This window comes from Ursus maritimus, unplaced genomic scaffold, assembly GCF_017311325.1.
Source record: "Ursus maritimus isolate PB19 unplaced genomic scaffold, ASM1731132v1 scaffold_6, whole genome shotgun sequence".
In the NCBI taxonomy this organism is placed as follows: Eukaryota; Metazoa; Chordata; class Mammalia; order Carnivora; family Ursidae; genus Ursus; species Ursus maritimus.
Window position 1 is genome coordinate 73,648,605 of NW_024426774.1, and position 19,891 is coordinate 73,668,495.

The 19,891-nt window shown below is 53.9% G+C and overlaps 1 long non-coding RNA gene and 1 pseudogene across 1 annotated transcript; both read left to right on the forward strand.

Annotated features, from left to right (window-relative positions):
- The first annotated feature begins 4,813 nt into the window (after nt 1-4,813).
- On the forward strand, nt 4,814-6,428 carry LOC103671209. Its single transcript, XR_005832751.1, has 2 exons — nt 4,814-5,279; nt 5,836-6,428. It is a non-coding gene; the product is annotated as an uncharacterized LOC103671209 (long non-coding RNA).
- A 6,737-nt stretch (nt 6,429-13,165) lies between these two features.
- LOC103671208 lies at nt 13,166-18,389 on the forward strand (annotated as a pseudogene).
- The last annotated feature ends 1,502 nt before the right edge of the window (nt 18,390-19,891 follow it).

Genomic DNA, 19,891 nt, shown 5'->3' on the forward strand with positions numbered 1-19,891 from the left:
CATGATGGTGGAAGCGTTGACCAGCACAAAATAGGGTGCTCTACTCAGAGATGCCAGGAATCCCCCTGGGGCCTGCTCCTCACAATACGCTGGGCTGGAGGGTGAGATCTTTGAGGACAAGAGTCAGGATGGGTGTCCTCTCCTCTGTTGGTGGACTGTTCCATTGGGGGCCCCCACATGTGGGCTCGGGCACGTGACTTGCTTTGGCCCATGTGACATTAGAAGCATGATGCAAGCATAGACCTGACCAGTGCTTGCTTCTCCTCTTGGGGTTTGGTCTCTTGGAACACTCTGGGGGAAGCTAGCCACCCAGCTGTAAAGAAGCATGGGTAGTAAGGTGAATGGTGGGAATGCATTTGGAGAGAGAGCAGCCTCGTGGAAGAGCTAGGCACCAGACACTTCAGTGGGTCTTCTTGAACTTTCCAGCCTAGCCCAGCGAAATGAGTGTGCTGGAGAAGAACCACCCCGCTGAGCCCGGCCCAAATTCCTGACGCACAAAATCATGAGAAATAAACTGTTGTGGTTTTAAGCCACTGAGTTTGGGGTAGTTTGTTCCTTGGAAATAGATAACCGACATGCTTACAGTAGGTGTGTAACAAATGGGTATGGAATGAGTGAATGGCAAATCACAGTGTTGGCTCTGGTGCTCATCCCTGACACTGGTCCTGCCTGCTCATGAAACCCTGATCACATGTACCTTCTAGTGTGATTCCTGGGATGATTAATTATGTGTGTCAAATTGACCGGGCCCTGCAGTCCCCAGATGGTTGGTCAAACATTATTCTGGGTGTTTCTGTGAAAGTATTTTTGAATGAAATATAAAGTAGATTGCCTTCCATAGTGTGGGGGTGGGCCTCATCTGATCAGTGGAAGACCTGCATAGAACCAAAGGCTGACCTTCCCCGGAGGAGGAGAGAATTCTCTTGCGTGACAGCTTTGAAACTGGGACACTGGCTTTTCCTGCTTCGACACCAGCCTGCCGGCCTTCAGACTTGAACTAGGACGTCGGCTCTGTGGATTCTGGACTTGCTAGTCTCTCTATAAGTTGATTCCTTATAATAAATTTCTTTATTTGTACAGATGGGTAAATAGATAGATCAAGATATATCCTGTTGGTTTGGGGTGGGTTTTCTTTTTGAGAGTCGTGAGAAGTACCGATTCTGGTAGCAAGAATGGGTGCTGCCCTAACAACTACCTGAAAATGTGGACATGGCTTTGGAACTGGGTAATAAGGACAGGCTGAAAGAGTTTCGAGGTGCATGCTAGGAAAATCCCAATCACCTTGAAGGGACTTTTGGCAGGACGATGGACATCAAAGGCCATTCTTGGCGAGGGCTTAGGAAGGGGAGAAACTGCAGAGAATACAGCATTGTGGTAACTAGCATGCTGGTGGAATATGAATAGGAGAGGTGCTTCCAGCAGGATCTCAGGTGGCGGCGACCAAGGTGCTGCGGGAAGCGGAAGGAAAGGCAATCCTTGTTACAAAGTTGCAGAGGATTTGGCTGACTCGTGTTCTAGTGTTTTGTGGAAGGCAGATCTTGTGAGTGTCAGCCTTGGATATTTAGCAGAGCATTTTTTCTAAGCAGAGTGTTAGAAGGGCGGCCTGGCCCCTCCTTACTGCTTATAGTAAAATGTGAGAGATGGGGTGGGGGGAAGGAATTGAAAGAATTTTTTCAGCAAAAGGAAACCGGAACTTGAAGTCTTGGAAAATCCTCAGCCTATCCATATTGCAAAACCTGAGAAAGTGTGTTCTGGAGAAAGCACCAAGGACGTGGCTGGATGATCGTTCTGTAAAGATGACCCACAAATTAATCAGCCACTTAACACGCTGAAGCCAGGAATAGCGTTGGGACCACAGCAGGAGGGGCCCCACCAGTGGGGACTGAAGGGGCCAGAGAAAATGGTCGGAAGGAAGCCTCTCAGATTTCTAGGTCTACAGGTCAGGATGCTAGAGGATCCAGCTTCAAACACAGTTGTCCTTCAAGAAGAGGGAGCAGTGAGCGTGAAGGTGATTCAGGGATCATCAGAGCTGTCACACCCCCCCCTACACAGGCCCAGGGGACGCCGCTGTCTCCTCCTGGCTTCGGGACGTGGGGCCCCTCCTCAGGGTCAGGGGGCCAGGATGCCAGCCCAGAGCTGAGGGGCAGGGCCACTGCTGAGGGCCACAGGGGTGATGCTGCCGCCCCGGTGGGCACAGAGGGCAGAGCACCGAGCTAAAGAAGATTGACCTGGAGCCTTAAGATCAAATGGAATTTGCCTTGTTATTTCAGACTTGCCTGGAACTCTTACCCCTTCCTTCTTCCCAGTTTCTCCCATCCTCGTCTTTCGTCCGTTCCCCCTTGTATCCGGGAGCACGGAATGGGTCTGGTCTCAGGCTTGCAGCTGGAAAGGAATCCGGCTTCGGGATGAATCATACTTCCAGCCTCACGCACACCTGATTTAGATGACATGTAGGAGACTCTGGGCTTGATGACGATGGGCTATTAGAATGGGGTGAATGTATTTTGCCTGCGAGAACGATGTGAATTTGGGAGGCTAGATGGCAGAATGTTATGGACTGAATTGTGTCCCCCTAAATATTGAAGACTTAACCGGCCACGGGACTGTATTTGAGACGGGGCCTCAATTACCTTGAAGGTACTTAAGGTTAAATGGGGTCACAAGGGTGGGCCTTCTCTAACAGGACTGGTGTCTTCATAAGAAAAGGCCACAGAGTTCTCCCTCTATCTTGGGGTGCACACGGAGAAAGCCGCGTGAGGACCCAGCAGGGAGGTGCGTCTGCAAGCCGAGGAGAGAGGTCTCACTGGAAACCACATCTGCTGGCACTTTGACTTGGGCCCTCCAGCCTCTAGAACTACGACAAAGTCCATTTCTGTTGGCTAAGCGAACCAGTCTGTGGCAGCCTGAGCAGATGAACGTGATTCCTCACAACATTGGTGAGCGGGAGGTGGGCACACCTGCATTTCAAGTTCGGCTTTCACGGATTGACTCGCTCGGCCAACACGGCAGTTCTACGATGGGTCAGACACAGTGCAGCACTGGTTTCAATGGCGAGCAAAATGGTCCCAGTTCCTGTGCTCATGGAGCTTAAAGTCATGGAAGGGAGATGCATGTCACCAAATAACAACAGAAAATAGTCACGGTGGTGAGGGCTCTAGGGGGTGTCACCTCGTCAAGGAGGTCAGGGACAAGCTTTCGAAGAAGTGACACCAGACCTGATATGAAGGGTGATGAGGCGTAAACTAGGTGAAGTGGGGAAGGAAGAGCATTGCACGCAGAAGGAACAGCACGAGCAAAGGCGGCTCCCACCAAGGAGGGAGTTGGTGAGCGTTCAGGGAACTAGGAGAAGTCCGCCCTGACTGGAATGGAGAGGAGACAGCAGGGAGGTGGTGTTCAAGATGAGGCTGGGTCCCTCAAGCTGTCTGGACCACGGCAAGGCTTTGTCATAAGAGCAGTAAGAAGCCATGGAGCTCTCTTCCCCTGGGATTTGGCATGACCAGATTTGCACTTCCAGAAGATGCTGGTGGCTGCCGCGAGAAGGGTGAGCTGCATGGAGGCCACTGAGGGGGTTAACGCGGAGTCCAGGAGCGGCATGCAGAGGGCGTGGACCAGACTGGTGGCCACAGACACATAGGGAAGGGCTGCACTGGGCACCTATGGGGGGGGGGATAAAATAACTGGGCTTTGGGAGATGTGGGTGAGCAAGGAGTCAGTCATGACTTGAGTTCTCGGAGTTAAGCTCCTGGGTGGGTAGCGGTGCCACCCACGAGGGAGAGAAGACGGGGAGGACCGAGCCAGGAGTGGGGGCAACTACTTAACTAATCGGGTGAACTTTGAAACCTCTGCATGCCTCAGTTTCCCTCGCTCAGTACTAAACGTGAGGCGATGTACGTAGAGCCCAGCTCAGGGCCGCTGCTCCTGCAGATCGGGGCTTCCCGTCTCTTCCTCTGTGAGGGGGCATGGTCAGATGCTGTTGTTCCCATTTTAAGGATGAGGAAGCTGAATCTCTGGGAGGCTGGAGTGTCGCCCAAAGTCACACAGTGTTGGAACCAGGCTCACAGAGAGGTCGTGGGAAGAGCCTTCCCTCTTTGCCAGGCCGCCTTTCACAGCAGTGCGCGGATCCCCAGAGCAGAAAGCCTTCACTCATCGGCTGCTCAGTCATCACCGGAGGCCTGGGATGGGGAGGGAAGAGAGGACAAAGTTCAGGTGGGAAGTGCAGTGGGGGGAGGGGACAAGGGAGCTCTGGCCCAAGAGCAGGGGAAAGAGAGGTGGAGGGGGCGCACACTGCTTCTGCTCACACTCCATTGGCCACCATGGATGACAAAGGAGGTGGAAACGTAGACCAGCTGGGTGCCCAGGAAGAGGAGGAGATGAGTTTGGTGACCAGTTACCCCGGCCTGCTGCAGGGGGTCAGGGCTAAGCTTGGTCAAGGGGCGGGAGCACCCAGGCTCTGCTGGAGCTCCCCCTACCCCCAGGACAGGAGAGGGCCGGCCCCGGGGTAAGTAAGTTGAAGGAGCCAGGCTTGATCCCCGAGCACTGGCTGACCGCTGGCAAGGTCAAGGGCTAGAAACAGCCTCTAGCCAAGGCCAGAGGGAAACCTGTGCTGAGTGCCTCAGGAGAGCAGGCTGTGAGGAGTTAGTGAGCAAAAGCCCCTGGACTGCACCTACCACATTTGTGGGCTGGCAGAGAGAGGAGCCTTGTGAACTTGAACTGGGCGGCCTCGATGAGGGGGAAGCCTCCCTGAGAAGGGACATTTGAGCAAAGACACAAAGATGCTGAATCATAAGGACACCTATAGGAGGGCAACGGGAGCAGCAAGTCGCAAAGCCTTGCGGCAGGAACAGGCCTGCGACGTTGAGGACCCCACTGCAGTATTCCAGGCCCGAGATGATGGTGCTAACAGTGAGGAGAGAGGTGGTTAGATTCTCGATCTATCTTGTATGTTTATCCCTCCTTACCTCACTTCCTTCCTTTTTTAGTTTTCTCGTGAAGACACACTGAGGTGTTTCCACCTCTGTGCCCTCTTCTAGACCGCAAACCCGTTGAGGGCAAGGCCTGGGCCTGGCTTCTCCCTGGCCCTCACGCCTGGCCCGGGGACGACGGCCCGTTGCCAGCGCCTGGCAAACAAGTCTGTGGAGAGACTGCGCGGCCTCCTGAGTCATCAGATTTCACGGGGCTGAGCCGAAGCCCTGCTTGTCAGCATCTTGCTCACTGATGTGGAAAGCTTTCCTGTGGTCTAGACACTCCTGACTCCAGTCTAAAGAGACCTTCTAAAGAAGGTCAGTGTATCCAATGGAAGGAGATGGGGCTTCCCATCCTGAGCTCACAGGGCTACCTGCTGGGAAGTCAACTCCACAGGCTCTACTTGGTCCTAGCTGTTCCCACCTGCTGATTTCCCAGGAAGTGACAGGCTGCACAGCCGGCTGTGCCCAGCAGGGATCCCGGGCCCCAAGCAGCCTGGCCCCGTGCTCCCACACTGCTGGGCTCTGCCCCGCTCGCTCACTGGCTTGTGGGTGGAATCCCCAGCGGTTTTGAGGGGCGCCTTGAGCTTGGTCATGGCGTGCTCTTTCCCCACTGCCCTTGAGGCTTTGTTTAAGCTGGGCCCTTCCCTGCAACATCCCTGGCTCCCCCACCCCAACTTGTATAGGAACTTGGGTACAACTGATGTTTATAACCCAGCAGGCTCTGGATTTGAGAGGGCTTCGAGAAGACCTCCGACCTTCAATTCAGCATGTTGCTGCAGGCTTCCGGCTTTTTCCAGAATCGCATTCTGAGAGTCACGTGTTTCCTGCGCTCTCATGCCACGAATTAACTGCCTTTTCACTTTTCCCACAGGTTTCACCTCTCCTCCTGTGTGGCAGGGGATCATGGTGCAGCGGTTACAAAACCCGTGAACTCTGGAACCGGACAGACTCGAGTAGGCATCCTAGCTTCTGCTCTTCCTGGCCAAGCCCTCTGAGCCTCTGTTTATTCATCTGTAAAATGAGCACGGTCCTAGTATCTCCCCAGGAGCTCGGCTGTGAAGATGAACTGGGGTAGTGACATAATGCGTAGACACACAACAAATGCAAGCTGTCACGGTCCCTAACCGTAACTCAAAATGAGGTGGGGCTCCGGGCTGGCCAGCGTCCCTGCCGGCTCCGAATCTGGCCCCTCTTTCCACCAGCTTCTTGGTCTAGTCCCATGTCAGGCCAGAGCGAAATGAGAAAGCCGTGCATGCTCTGGGCCTTTGGCGCAGTCTGTGAATAGCTGAATCTGTGAGTGGTGCCCCTGCAGGTGCCTGAAGCCGACAGCCCCGCCCTCGCCCAGCGCCAGGGCTCTGCCTGCCAGACCCTTGTCAGCGGTTACAACCAACCACTGCCTCCCGCTGCCCGAGTTTTATCAAAAGCTCAGTTGAGAGAAATAAAGTTCACGGGGGTTATTTAAAGGCCATGCATTCCATCCATTCTTCCAGAAGAGACTTATCCCTGAAGCGAGTCGGGCTCTCATGAAGCTGAGTTGCTCTTGGACCACATGATTTCGCCGCCACAAAATCTTCATTATGTCCCTCCCTTAGGATGGGGCTTTCCGGAAAAATGGCTGGAGGAGGCCGGCTGTTGCATATATTTTGGGATGCTGTTGTTGCTCGTACTTGCTGCCCCTGTCGGTGCTCTCTGTAAGACCTAGAGGGAAATATATTTTAGGCTCCAGTTCCTGGCAAAGCTCCGCATCCTCAGAGAAATCCGTGGGCTTCTGACCTCTGGGCAAAGGGGACTTGTGAAACTGACCCCCATTCTCATTGTACTTGGGCTGCTGGGAAGCTCCGGTTGGGGCTCAGCTTGAGGAACCCTCGCAGATCTCTTGACCTGTGACACAAGGGAGATGACTTCTTTCCAGATGCTGAGTTCTAACAGATGGGATTGTTAGGAGCTATTCTTATCATTTTGTATGTATCTCGTTAACTGTATCCGGGCTCTGGTGGGACCGGAGTGGGAGTTTCTATCCTGGAAAGCAAGGATAGAGAGTTGGCCGGGGTGGGTGGGAGAAGCCCCAGGGAGGAGGACATGAAGGGGAGGAAATGGCACAAGCCTGGCAGCTAGGGGACGTGTCCCTTTCCAGGCCACCGTGGAGGTGAGGGAGGGAGGCCTGGCCTCCCTGAACCAGAGGGTGCGAAGAGAGATTTTTCCATGAATTTGAGAAGAGAACTGCAGTCATTGCTCAATTTGAACTTCTCCCTGTGGCCCCCTCTGGCTTTCTGGGTATTTTTGTGATGTTGTGAAACACCGAAACTTGCAGTGTCTCCTTTCTCTTCCTCTTCCCTCCCTGCCCCAGGCCCTCCCACCTTCTTTTCCCTTTGCCTTCCTTGCCCCCTCCAGCCACCATGGCCCTCCGTCCCTCCCGTCCTTCCCATCCCTCCGCGGGGCCCACTGTGGCTGTGCTGCCCGAGCAAACAGAGGAGGTGAGGACTTCGGAGCCCTGCAGGAAAGCGAATGCTAACTGAACGCTCCACTCGGAGCCAACATGGCTGGCTTTAGGAAACCACATGACCACCATGTATCCGATTTATGTTCCCGGGTCCTGTGGCCCAGCAGCTGGTGGCACTTTTCCTGCCCTGTCCTGGCCAGGCCCCCTCACCTACCTGTTTGTCCGTCGTCTGGACAGGCTTCTCTGCTCCTGTGCTATCGATATCAGGGGCCAGACACTTCTTTGCTGCGGGCCCTGTCCTGTGCCTTGTAGGGTCATTGACAGCATCCTTGGCTTCTGCCTGCTGGATGCCAGGAGCGCCCCCCATCCTGTGACAATCAAAAAGGTCTCCAGACATTGCCAAATGTCCCCTGGTGGAGCTGGTGGGGCACCGTCCCCAGGTGGGAACGGCTATCCCTTCCGCCATTCCTCACTGGCATCTGTCCCGGACAGAAACCTCTCTCGTATCCAGTTTGTGTTTCTTCTTGCAGCTCTGTTCACTGTTCGCCTTCCATGCCCGTTTTTCTCTTGGGGTTACCTTCTGCTTCCGACTAGCAGAGGGCAGTCCTCGTATATTCTAGATATCAGCGCCATGTTGGTTTGCCTGTGCGGCCTTCTCCCTTTCTGTCGGCTGTTACCATGCAGGTGAGGACTCGCAGGCCCAGAGCGTACGATGCTAATGTGTGGCAGAGGACCCAGGACACTAGCCCAGGCCTCTGGCGCCGGAGACCTGGCTCCCGACCCCCGGCCTCCAGCCATATCCCTGCCTTCCAAATATGCCTCTGCAGAGAGGCAGACAAGGTCAGGCACTAAAACCCTTCGAGGGGAGGGGGCGGCTTGCTGGAGGTCACGCAGCACCACCTGGATCGCTTTGATGGGATGCCAAGTGTCTTGGGAGTTGGATTTGGCCTTTATTCTGGTCTAGAGATGGCCAAGTGAAGTTGCTTAAATGTCTGACAGGAGCCCCTGGCTCTGGTGAATGGAGGAGGTGCAGGGAGGGCTCTTCCCTCGCTCTGCCTGGGGAAAGGGCGCGCAGGGCTCAAAGACTTGGAATGGGCAAATTTCTGGCTGTGCACTTTCTGTCCTGGGTCCCTATGGGCAGTGATGCCCTCCGTGCCCTGGGTGCTGGCGGAAGAGGGCTTCTTAGCAGGCCCAGCAATGATTGATGAAGGGGGAGCAGGGGGCACCAAGGAGGGGCTTTGTTCCCTAAATGCCATTCACATGACTCTCTGACCTCAGAGCTCTTCCCCTTTCTCTTTACTTTTTCTCCTTCACTGCATTCGGCTCTGCTACAATTTCGCTTCTCTGTTTTCCTTTTCTCAATCCACATAAGGTCCTGGGACTGTGTGCCCTGGAGTGTGTGGGGAGGCCTCGGGGGCCTGAGAGAAGCTGGCACGCACTTCTGGCTGAGAGCTTCATCTTCAGTTTCTAGAAGGCTTGTCCGCGGTGGTTCTGAACTCTGACTGCTCGATCAGAATCACCTTTCCAAACAGAGGGATAACCAGGCCCCAACCTGAGATTCTGATCTCATTGTTCTGGAGTGTGGCCCAGGGATTGATACGATGTCAGATCTCCCCAGATGATTCTGATGTGTGGCCAGGAGCAAAAGCCACTGTGTTCCTGAGGGCCGAGGGTCACAGAGAGAACACGGGATGCAGTTTAGGAGAGCTGGGTCCTAGTCAGACAGCCCTCGGCTACCCGTGTGTCCCTGGGCAAAGCCCCTTCTCTCTCGGGCAGGAGCACCCCAAGGAGAGGTGACAGATCTGTGGCATTTTAGACTCGGAAGGGGCCTGGAAAACCAGCCAATCCATCCTTTCGTTCTAGAAACATGAAGCCTGTGTGTGTGGATGCATGTGGGTGGTGTGTAAGTGGATGGCCCGGGGTCCCACAGGGCTCCACAGGGTCAGGCGGCCAGGCCAGGCTGCCTTCTCCCACTGACTACACTCTGCAGGGCCCCTCAGGGAGTTCTCTCTAGATTAGACCGTTGGGGAGATTGCGTCCTTGGGACCTAGTGCCAGGGGGTCTCCCTGCTGTTTACTGGGGGAGGCGGTTGGCCTTCCAGAGCCTGGGAGGGGGAAGCAACGGCTAGAGCCAGAGGGTGTTGCTCTCAGCCTCGATTTGCAAGAGAACTTTTGCAGAGCTGCTGACTTTTTGCAGCTGTTTTATGGGGCCTGTGGACTGAAAGGGGAAGTTTGGCTGCATTTAGAAAGTTGTCCACAAAGAATGGCGGGGGTGGGAGTGAGGAGGGTGGCCCGGTTGAAGAGTGGGAGGAGGAAGGTGGGTGATCTGGGAGAGATGCCAGCAGGGGCCTGAAGACAAGGGTTTGATTTGGGCCTACATGTTGTCACTTTGGAAGCTCTTGGGGGTGGGGGGGGGGTCGTTGAGGGTAAAGCGAAGGGGACAAGAAAAGAAAAGGAAAGAAAAGAAAAGAAATAAGAAAAGGAATGAAAAGGAGGGGGCAGAGAGAATGAGTTCCCAGCCCGGCTCTTTCTTGGATTGGAAGCAAACACTGAGTGTGCTGGGAGCATGGCCAGTCCTGCCCCAAAGGCCCAGCGAGTGGTTTCCTCTAAAGGGGTGCAGGGAGATGGTGAGAGGTGCAGAGACAGAAGGAGAAGCTTTGTCAAGATGGCCCAGCCCTACGGTGGGGGATATTGAAGGAAGAGCTCCCCACCACCCCCAATACGCAGAGATCTCTGGGCAGCTTGAGTCGCTCCGTCCCTAAGGCCAGAAATGCATCTAACCCTTCCCTGGACTGAGCTGGGGCTCAGGCCCCAGGGTAGAGCAGAAACAATACACACAAGGCTCCTAGCCTCGGGCTTGCACTCCTGGGAGGGTTCCACAGATCCGATTGAAGACGCCCATGCCTCAGTTTTCTGTTCCTGCTAGCAGTCCCACTGCCCGGGAATGAGTGTCCTGGCCCCAGGTACCACGGAGAAAAATGGAGCTCCTGACAACCATTCTGGTCACTCTCTCCCTGCCCCCCCAAGCCTGCTGTTCCCCCTCAGTCTCGGTCACCCGCCGGGGGCCACACGCTCCTGCCCCCATGCTGAGATGTGTGTGAGGATGGAGTGAGGCCGTAGGGGTGGGGGGGCTACAGCTTTCCTCCTGAGTTCTCTTACAGAAGGTCGTGCCCCGACTGGAAATGTCTTGTCCCACGTGACCCCAGTCGACGGGACCATGAGAAGACGACTCCGCAGCAGAGACTAGCTGTCCGAACACTGACCGTGTCACACGGGCCACAGAGATGGTGCCACTGCCTTTCTCAGGCACGAGGTAGAGTCAGCAACCAGAGGGACCTGCTCGGACGATGGGCAGGGAGGGGAGCCATTGGGGGCTGCCTAGGTCACAGGGTCCCCCAGGGAAGCTAAGCTGCCTTGACGGTGAGCCTCCGAGGCCAGAAGAACAATTCTCAGAGAGCTCACTCAGTGTGCCCTTGGCACAGCAGGCAACTCAACCCAGCTCAGCACGACTCTGCGTTTGGTGAGTGTTGAACGCGTCTCTACTGAGCGCCGGATTCGGGCCGTCCACCGTGCTAAGCGCTGGGGGTGTAGGACAGTGCAAACCAGACACCGTCCCTGGTACAGGCCCCTGGGAAGGGCCCATGTGGGTCTGTGTTCCTACTAAGCCCACTACCCACAGAAGGAAGTGGGAGGAGGCCGGGCCCTTCCCCCTGTGGTCTCATTGGCGAGAAGAGACAAGATGCACCATGAAACACTCCGAGGACCAGGCCCCGTTTAAATAGATACATCCCTGGCTCTGCTCACCACACGTGGAATTGGACACGGCAGGTTCAGGCCACGTGTGTCTGTAAGTGCTCCGGGTGGGCCCTACGAGGCAGCACCCCCCCGGGGCTGAGGCACTTTCCAAGCTTCCTAGAAAAATGGAGGAGTCTGACTACGGGCCTTGAAAAAGATCACATGACGGTGCTGGCCTGGGAAGTGTGCACGGACTTGACCATCTTTCCTGGGTCCTTCTTTCCGTCGGCCAGCCCCTCTCGTTCTCCCTCTTCCATTTCCCTCAGAGCTGGAAGCCTCCCATGGCAAATGGGTGGGCGCCAGGTTTGGCTGAGTGCGTGCCGTTCACAAACTTCCGTGCTGGCCGCAGTGGGATTATAAACAGCGCACGCCTTACCCTTAAGGACTTTGCAGACCGACTTGGGTTCACCAACTGCTCTAACGGGAGACAGCGGAAGCTGCTTGTAATGCGCCTGAGTGGGAGGCGGGGACCACAGGAGACGTGACTCCCGCCCCCGGGTACAGGATTCGGAATATGGACGCTGTGCTGTGTGCGCACGCGCCTGCACCCACTTCCTGTTGTTTGTTTTTAAATCTCAAACTTCAGAGAAATTATAAGAATATGACAAGTATTTCTGTATGCCTCTTCTAAGATTCACCAATTATTTACATTTTGTGGAATCATCTGAGAACAAGTTAGAGACATTTTTGCCCCTTTGCCCTTAAATACTTCGGTGTGCATTTCAAGGACATTGTTTGACATCACGTGGTTCCCTCATGGCTGAAACTTCCCCTTGTTTCCAGACCCCACTGGATCACTCTAGACCCTAAATAAAGCTTACTTAATGGCAGATAGCTAGCCCCTTTTTCTGCTTGATGCCCTGCTGGCGATCTGGCCGGTGGGGGGCTGCCTTGGTCACAGGGTCTCCCAGGGACGCTCTATTGGCCACGGCTGAGTCGACCTGCACCCAGACAGCTGATCTGCCCCCTTAGAGGCCTGGCCAGGCCTTGGCTGAACTGCTCTCTTCCCCTTCACTTTGTTTTTGAGCTTTCTGTGCCTTCTCCCACCCACAGATATGAATGTTGCAGGACACTGGCTTTCTAGTGTGCAGCACGGCCTGGTGGAAGCCGGGACAGCTTGGTTGGGCACCCTCTCTGGGCCTTGGACGCCAGCGTGGGCTCCTCTGAACATAGAGGGAGGCTTCCTTTCCCTCATTTGCGGGAGGAGGCTCTATGGCTTGGTCTGGCTCTGAGGCCCGGGGCCCTGCTCAGGACTGGCAGTCTTAGGCTGAGGGAACATTTTCCAGAGTACAGCTGAGGGACAGGACGTCTCCATGAGATGGGCTGGGATGGGCAGGGCTCTGGAAAGGCTCCTGCTTGTTCTGGGAGGTGTTCCGGATGTTGAGGTTTTGGAAAGCCGTGGTAGCTGTTCATGACTGCTCCCAGCTTCGGGGGGCGAAATGAATGGGTGTCCGTTTCTTAGGGTTCAGTGGCAAAGGTGAAAGCCCAGCACTGCCGAGCTGGGACCAGGCCCTCTGCTGGGCCTGGGGAGGGCACTGAGCTTTGAAGGGGAACACAGCCTAAAGGACTGGCCCCTGGAGTCATGAGAAGCTGCTCGCATCCAGAGAGACTTGGCTGGAGCGCTACCAACCCTGGGCCTGGACACAAAACCGATGCGATCTCTGGACCTGCACTCAAGCGTGTCTCTGATGGAGCGGGTCGGAGAAACCCCAGTGAACCCACGAAATAGAACATGCTAGAGGCATTTCATGAGGCAGATCAGTCCCACGCAAGGAGAGGCCAGGGAAGGGAGAGAACAGAACGGGCCTGCACAGTCAAGAACCGCTCTGGGGAGGAGGCGAAGCCTCCCTTTCCAGCTGCCTCTCCCTTCTGTTCTGCTTTTGCACACAACCAGCCCGGGTCCAGCCCTGTTCTGTCATCGCGGGCAAGTCAGTTTACTTCCTTGGGCCTGTTTCCTCCTCTGTGAAATGGGAAGTGGGGCGCTTGCACCCTCTCCCTGGGGGCAGGCCGAGAGGGAATCCAGTGTGGGTGGGCTTCGGAGGTGCTTGGAGACTTAGGAAAAGAAGCCCCCACCCGGACTTTGAGAGCCTGCTTCTGCATAGGTATTGTTTCAAAGAAGCTCCCTGGTGGTCCCTGGAGCAGAAGCCAGGTGACTATGGGGTCTTCACATCCCCAGTCCCGGACTTCACCCCAGGCTCCGCAACCCGAGACCCAGGTCTTTATTCGTTGACTCATTCTGCCTGTTTCCGGGAAGGCCTGGTACAGGTGGGGGCACCCTGGTTTCCCACCCGCCCGCCAGCCATCGGCCCCTCCCACTCGGGAGATGTGCCATGCTCAGGGGGGGCCTGAATGCACCGCTTCTCCTTCCCTAAGAACCAGCCTCAATGCACCCATTACCATTTCCATGGTGCTCTCCTCGAGGGCCCCATGGAAATCACGAGGCTTTCTGAGGACTTGTGCAGACTTCAGAAAAGACCCCGGGCCCCCTGCCCACCCCGGGCTCGCTGGCCGGCTCTAATCCCGCGCTTGCTCGGGGCGCAGAGACAGAGCTCCCTCTCTCCTCGCGGCCTGGCCGCTCACTCTCCCACAGAGCTGACGTTTCTCTGCGGCCCAGCTGGCTGCAGTTTTTAGAAATAACAATATCCCCGGGGGGAGGAGCGGCGGGGTGAATGGGCGCCTTTGTCCCGGGCCCTGTGAAGCCCGATTAATTATGCGCTGCGGAGCGCGGGCAGCGCGGAGGCCCGGCCCCCGGCGGCTGAAAGGCCCGGGCTTGGGAGCGCGGCCCCGGCTCCGCGCCGCCGCACAAAGGGCCGAGAATTAGAAAACCGCCAATTACCCCGCATTTTGTATTTGCCCTTGTCTCGCTGACACTGTGGACGGCCCTCCCCGGGCGGCTGCACTTTGAGGGTTTTCAAGCCCTTTCTTGGTTACCAGGGGCGACTGGGCAGAGGGCTGGGGGCTTGGGGAGAGCGGGAGACTTGGGTGGGATCGTGGGCGGCTGGGGGCGCCTGGGGGGAAGTCGCCCCTGGGGACAGGGGTCTCAACTCTAACGCTCTCTCGGAAGCTGGAGGCTGTGGAGAATGCAGATTCCCGGGCCCCGCTCCAGAGGACTCCCTGACTCCGACGTTCTGGGGTGCCCCGCTGCATTTTAACAGGCAGTCCAGATGATTTGATTTTTTTTTTTTTAAGATTTTATTTATTTATTTGACAGAGATAGAGACAGCCAGCGAGAGAGGGAACACAAGCAGGGGGAGTGGGAGAGGAAGAAGCAGGCTCATAGCGGAGGAGCCTGATGTGGGGCTCGATCCCATAACGCCGGGATCACGCCCTGAGCCGAAGGCAGACGCCTAACCGCTGTGCCACCCAGGCGCCCCTGGATGATTTGATTTTTAAAAAAAATTTGAAGTGGAACAGTGAAGTGCCCGGATCGTACGTGTGCAGGTTCATGCGTTTTGACAAATGTATACATCTGTGTAACCTACATCCTATAAAGCTATAGTGCAATTCTATTATTCTGGAAATTTCCATGGATTCCCCACCCCCTCCTCCCGGGCCCCAAGGGACCACTGTTCTGACTTTTATCATCATGTTAGGTTCCACCTGTTTGGAGATGGTGCTAAGTGGAGTCATATGGCGTTCACTTGTTTCTGACCTCTCAGCCTAAATGTTTTTGACATCCACCCATGTTGCCTGTATCAATAGATTGCCTGTATCAATAGTTTCTTTGTATTTATCTGTTCACCTGTTGATGGACACCTGCACTGCTTCCAGTTTGGGGTGGTTATAAATAAAGCTGCTAATGATCATTTTGTACCAGTCAAGTCCCTTTTGTGGATGTGTTTTAGGTCTTTGCGGTAAGTCTCTAGGGGTGGAATTGCTGGGTCATAGGGAAGGGATTTAGCTTTAGGGGATACTACCAAACGGCTTTCTAAAGCGGGTATACAATTTTGCATCCCCACCGACAAAGTCAGAGTTCCAGCTGCTCTCCTTCTCGGTCAGCACTTGGTGTTGCCTTTTTCACCCGAGGCCTTCTGGGGAGTGTGCGGTGATAGCTCATGGTAGTTTTCAGGCCAGGGGATTTTAATTGCCGCTCTCCAGTGAACACACTTGGGGAAAACTCTGGCCTAGTGCAATTCTTGCCCTTGCCTGCAAGTTCCAGCAGGGTAAATGACCTATCCCAGGCACATTGCTCTTTGGGCAGAGACTGGATGATTACACGGGACTCCTAACTACCAGAGTCCCCTTGGCTTACACCTACCGGGCCTGTGCACATGTGCTTCTGTGTGTGAGTGTGTGTGTGTGTGAGTGTGTGTGTGTGAGAAGTGTGGGTCTTGCTCTGCCCAGGATCTGGAAGGGCATTTTTTTTCTTTTTTCCTTTTTTTTAGGTTTATTTATTTTTTAGTAACCTCTACACCCAGTGTGGGCCTCGAACTCACAAGCCAGAGATCAAGAGTCCCATGCTCCTCTGACTGAGCCAGCCAGACACCCCCAGAAGGGGATTTCTGAAGAGTCTCTGTCTGCTACCCAAGCAGCAGCATCCATGGGACTCTGGAGCCAAGAGACTGGGCTTGGCCAGGTAGGTGTGGACACGTGCACACCCAGGGGGCTGGTGTCTAGCCGTCCTTGGCACTTCAAGAGCGCAGACCAATCCTGAGTGTTCCTTTGCTTCAGTCACCCATAAAGAGCCTTAGATATTTTCTGATCAAGCACAGAGGAGGTACTGGGTGATGGGAATGAGGGGGCAAGGGTCCTGGGCTTCCAAAAACCTCCTTTGCCTATAAGCATTCTCCTACGTGTGGTTTTTAAGACCCTCCAGCACCTGGCCTGACTTATCCTTGTAGCCTTGTTTCTGGCTGCCTCCATTTTACATATTGTACTCCAGCAATATTCGATGCTACCCATCCGTCGTTCGCTCTCCATCTTATCAACACATACCACGGTGACTGTATTCTCCAAAGGCAGCTGCACCAAAATGTATACCCCATCCCACATACTCCTCTTGCACGATGATTGACTTTCCTCCCACTGGGGGAGGGGGGGTCTGTTTCCTCTCATTGAATCAGGGCCAGGGGTTTGTGACTGCTCTGGCCGATACAGTATGCAGGAGGGATGCTTTGGGATGCTGAGTCATATAACTCCCACCTGGCTCTCTCTTTTTTTGGGGGTGCTCCCCTAGGAGCCCAGCCACCATGCTATATAAGAAGCCCACACCAGCCCGCCCGGAGAGAGGACCCAACCTGCAGTCAGCACCAGCCACCAGATTGCGAGTGAATGAGCCTTCAGTGATTCCAAAGCCCAGCCATGGATACTTCCAGCTGAGGCCCCGGACGACACAGAGCAGAGACAAGCTCTTCCTGCTGTGCCCTGTCTGGATGCCTGACCCGGAGACTCTGCAAACATAAGTGGTTGTTCGATGTGTAGCCACAATAACTGGAAAGCAGGCAGTCCTGGTATTCCTTGTAGCCTCTCAATCTTATTTCATAATCCCCTCACCCTCCTCAATTTACCTCTCAATTTACCTCTTCTCTTGCAGCGGCAGCTTGGATGGCACCTGGTCTAGGAGCCCCCCCGCCCTCCCTCTGAGCTGCACTGGGATTTCCCCCGCGGCACCCCAAGTACCTGGTCGTCTTTGCCTTCTCCACGCTGTCCTATAACTTCATGTCTGGGTGTTTGCATCCCCCATAAATGGCTTCCTGAGAGCTGGAACAGCATATGTTTCCTCTCTGGACTTCCAAGAGCCTCGCACCGAAGTGTCTGCTGAAAGATGGCATGTCCCTGAAACGGAGGGAATGGGGCCTAAATTAAGGAAATCACTCCTCGGCTTCCCACTCCCTGCCCTCATTTCTTCAGGGCCAGGCCTCGAACAAGAGAGAAAAAGGACAAAAGACGGTCCTTTCCTTCAGAGGATTTCAGTTTAATGAGGGAGAGAGTAATAGAAAGACTGGAAGAGACTAGCGTATCACTAAATGAGATCCACAGTCCCCAGAATGGGGAGAGACCTTCATGGAATGGGGTGGTCAGGGCAGGCTTCCTGGAGGGGGCAAGGACTTGGACGTAAGAGCAGAGCTCTGAAACAAGTCCTCTTTTGATAGGACTCTCGGCTTGCCCTCCCCCACTTCCACTCGCCGCGGCACCAGCTGAAGTGGGGTGTGTGTGTGTGTGTGTGTGTGTGTGTACATGCGTGCACACATGCATTGACACACCTCTCTCCGGGGATAGTGTCTTGAGGACAAGCCCGGTCCTAACCATCTCCTGTTTGCTCCTCTGTCCTCCACCTCACCGGAGGAATGGTATCTAAGTCAAACGGGGTGGGGGCTGGCTGCTAGACGCACACCTGCCGATACACGCGGACCTTAGAAGCGTAGTGCTGACTGAGAAAGCAAGAAACAGAATAAAATCTCCGGCATCGTGTCGTTTATGTGAACTAAAATACACAGAGCCCACTGGGGATGCCACGTCACTTGCTGGGAGAGCTGCGGAGGTGGCGGTGGGGGGAGCCGAGCCGGAGCAGCAGCCAGTCCAGCCATAGAAGCTGCAGGATTTGCAAGCTCTTCTGTTTCGCAAGCCATGGAGCATGCGGAGCCCTTAGTAAAAGACATTTCTCAAAATCTACCAAAATCTGCTGTCAGCGGTGGCTCCTACAGAGGTGGGTTTGAACCCCAAATTGCAAAATGGGAAGCAGCATTAATCCTAGGCATAAGCAGCATTAAGACCGAACATAAGCAGTAAAGGAAAAACGAGATGCTCGTTGACAAATGAAGCTTTTAAATCACCCAGACAAGGGAGGGTCTCTTTAGCTGGCAGCCCCAATCAATAAAGCTAAAGATTGACTAGAAGGTCAAGCTGAAAAATAAAGTAAATGCATGACGAATTTTAAGTACTTACTAGTTTATGGATAGAGTCCCAGCCTTTTATAAGAAAGTGTCTCAAAGCTAAAAACAACAACAATAACCCTAAACTAAAATACACGTACACGGAACGGCAATGTATGCTTTAGAGGGACACATACAAGCACGTTAATGTGGTTGCCTTAAGGGGTGGGGTGCACTGGGGTAGTGAGCGATGATCAGAGGGATAAAATAAAACAAGAGAGGGTCTTTGTGCAGAAGGAACAGTGATGAGAGTGTGCCTTTGAGAGAAGGATTGGCTCAACTTGTGCACCTGAGGTCCAGACAGAAAGAAAAGGCAAAGCCAAAATCACTCTTGGAAATGATACTCCCAACTTTAGGACGGCACTCATAGCTGCGCGGGCAGGAGGGAGCAGGGATATGGGCAGGGATTTAGCTGTAGCTGTAATGTGTTCGTTCTTTAAAAGAGATAAGGAAATCTGAAGCAAAATGGCAAGCTGTTAACACCTGTTGAACCTGGGGAGGGGCTATGTGGGCTTCTGTTAGATTATTATTATTATTATTATTTTAAGTAAGCGCCACACTTAAGGTAGGGCTTGAACCCATGACCCCGAGATCAAGAGTCCTATGCTCTACCGACTGAGCCAGCCAGTACCACTCTGTTTATTTTATTTATTTATTTGTTTGTTTAAGTAGGCTCCACGCCCAGCATGGAGCCCAAAGTGGGGCTCAAATTTACGACCCTGAGATCAAGACCTGAGCTGAGATCAAGAGTCAGATGCTTGACCCACTGAGCTACCCAGGCGCCCTATTCGATTATTTTAAAATGTGTGTGATAATTTTTAAAAAAAATTTTTAAGAGGTTGTTGAGCAAGACGCTGCAAGATAATTTGGTGACGTTTGTGTAGACTGGCCTCTGAATAGTTTTACAGAGCTGAATAGCTGCTCTGGTCTGTCAGTGACCCAAGTCCCAATAAGGAGAAGAACATGGAGAACTGAGAAGCTAAAACACTCGTAAATAAGACGTGTAGGGAATGGAGAACGTCATTGCCTGCTGTGTAGGGAGTGAACAGCCACAGGAATCTTCTTTTTCTGAATGGCTGGATTGATCAGCTGTTGACTTTCTTGGGGATGGCAGATCCTAGCTAGCCATTGTACGGAACCGCCACACGCGACTCCGGGAGGGCTACATGGCTAAAAGTGAAGGCCCGGGCTGTGGGAACCCCCTACTACAGTGAGGAGCTCAGCAACTTGATTTATGGTCTAGACTATACTCGATGACTCTCTCACCCCGGCCACAGCTGAGGGGTATGGAGGGAATAGCGGACTCAAGCTGGGTCAACCAGTTTCTTTCTGTCAAGATTCTGGGGTTTTGAACCAAAAGGTAGAGACTGGCGCTGTGGGGATGGGGCTGCTTTAATGGAAGTGTTCTAAGAAGGAGGTTCATTGACTCCAGATGCTTAGGTCCTTGGAACTATGCTGCCTCTGGCCTTTCCTGAGGCTAAGTTGTTCAATCCTTTCTTGAAATTTAATAAATTTATTATTATTATTTGCCAGGGTTGATTTCTATTACTTGTCCTATGGAGTAGGTTAATATAATATTTTATTATATCTTCCAGCTGTCCCCCAGTGCTGTTTGTAATATGTATGGTATCTTTGTTAGGTTAGAAAAAGGTGCCCCTCTGGACAGACAAATTAGAAAAAGCTGTTGTTTCCCCCAAGCAGATACAGTCCCTCACCAGAGTGAAATGTTTGGCCAGTGGAATGTGGGGCTGGGTTACAAGGCCCCCTGGTGCAGTGCACGGACTACATAACCATTCATGGCAGCCCTACCTACCCACCATT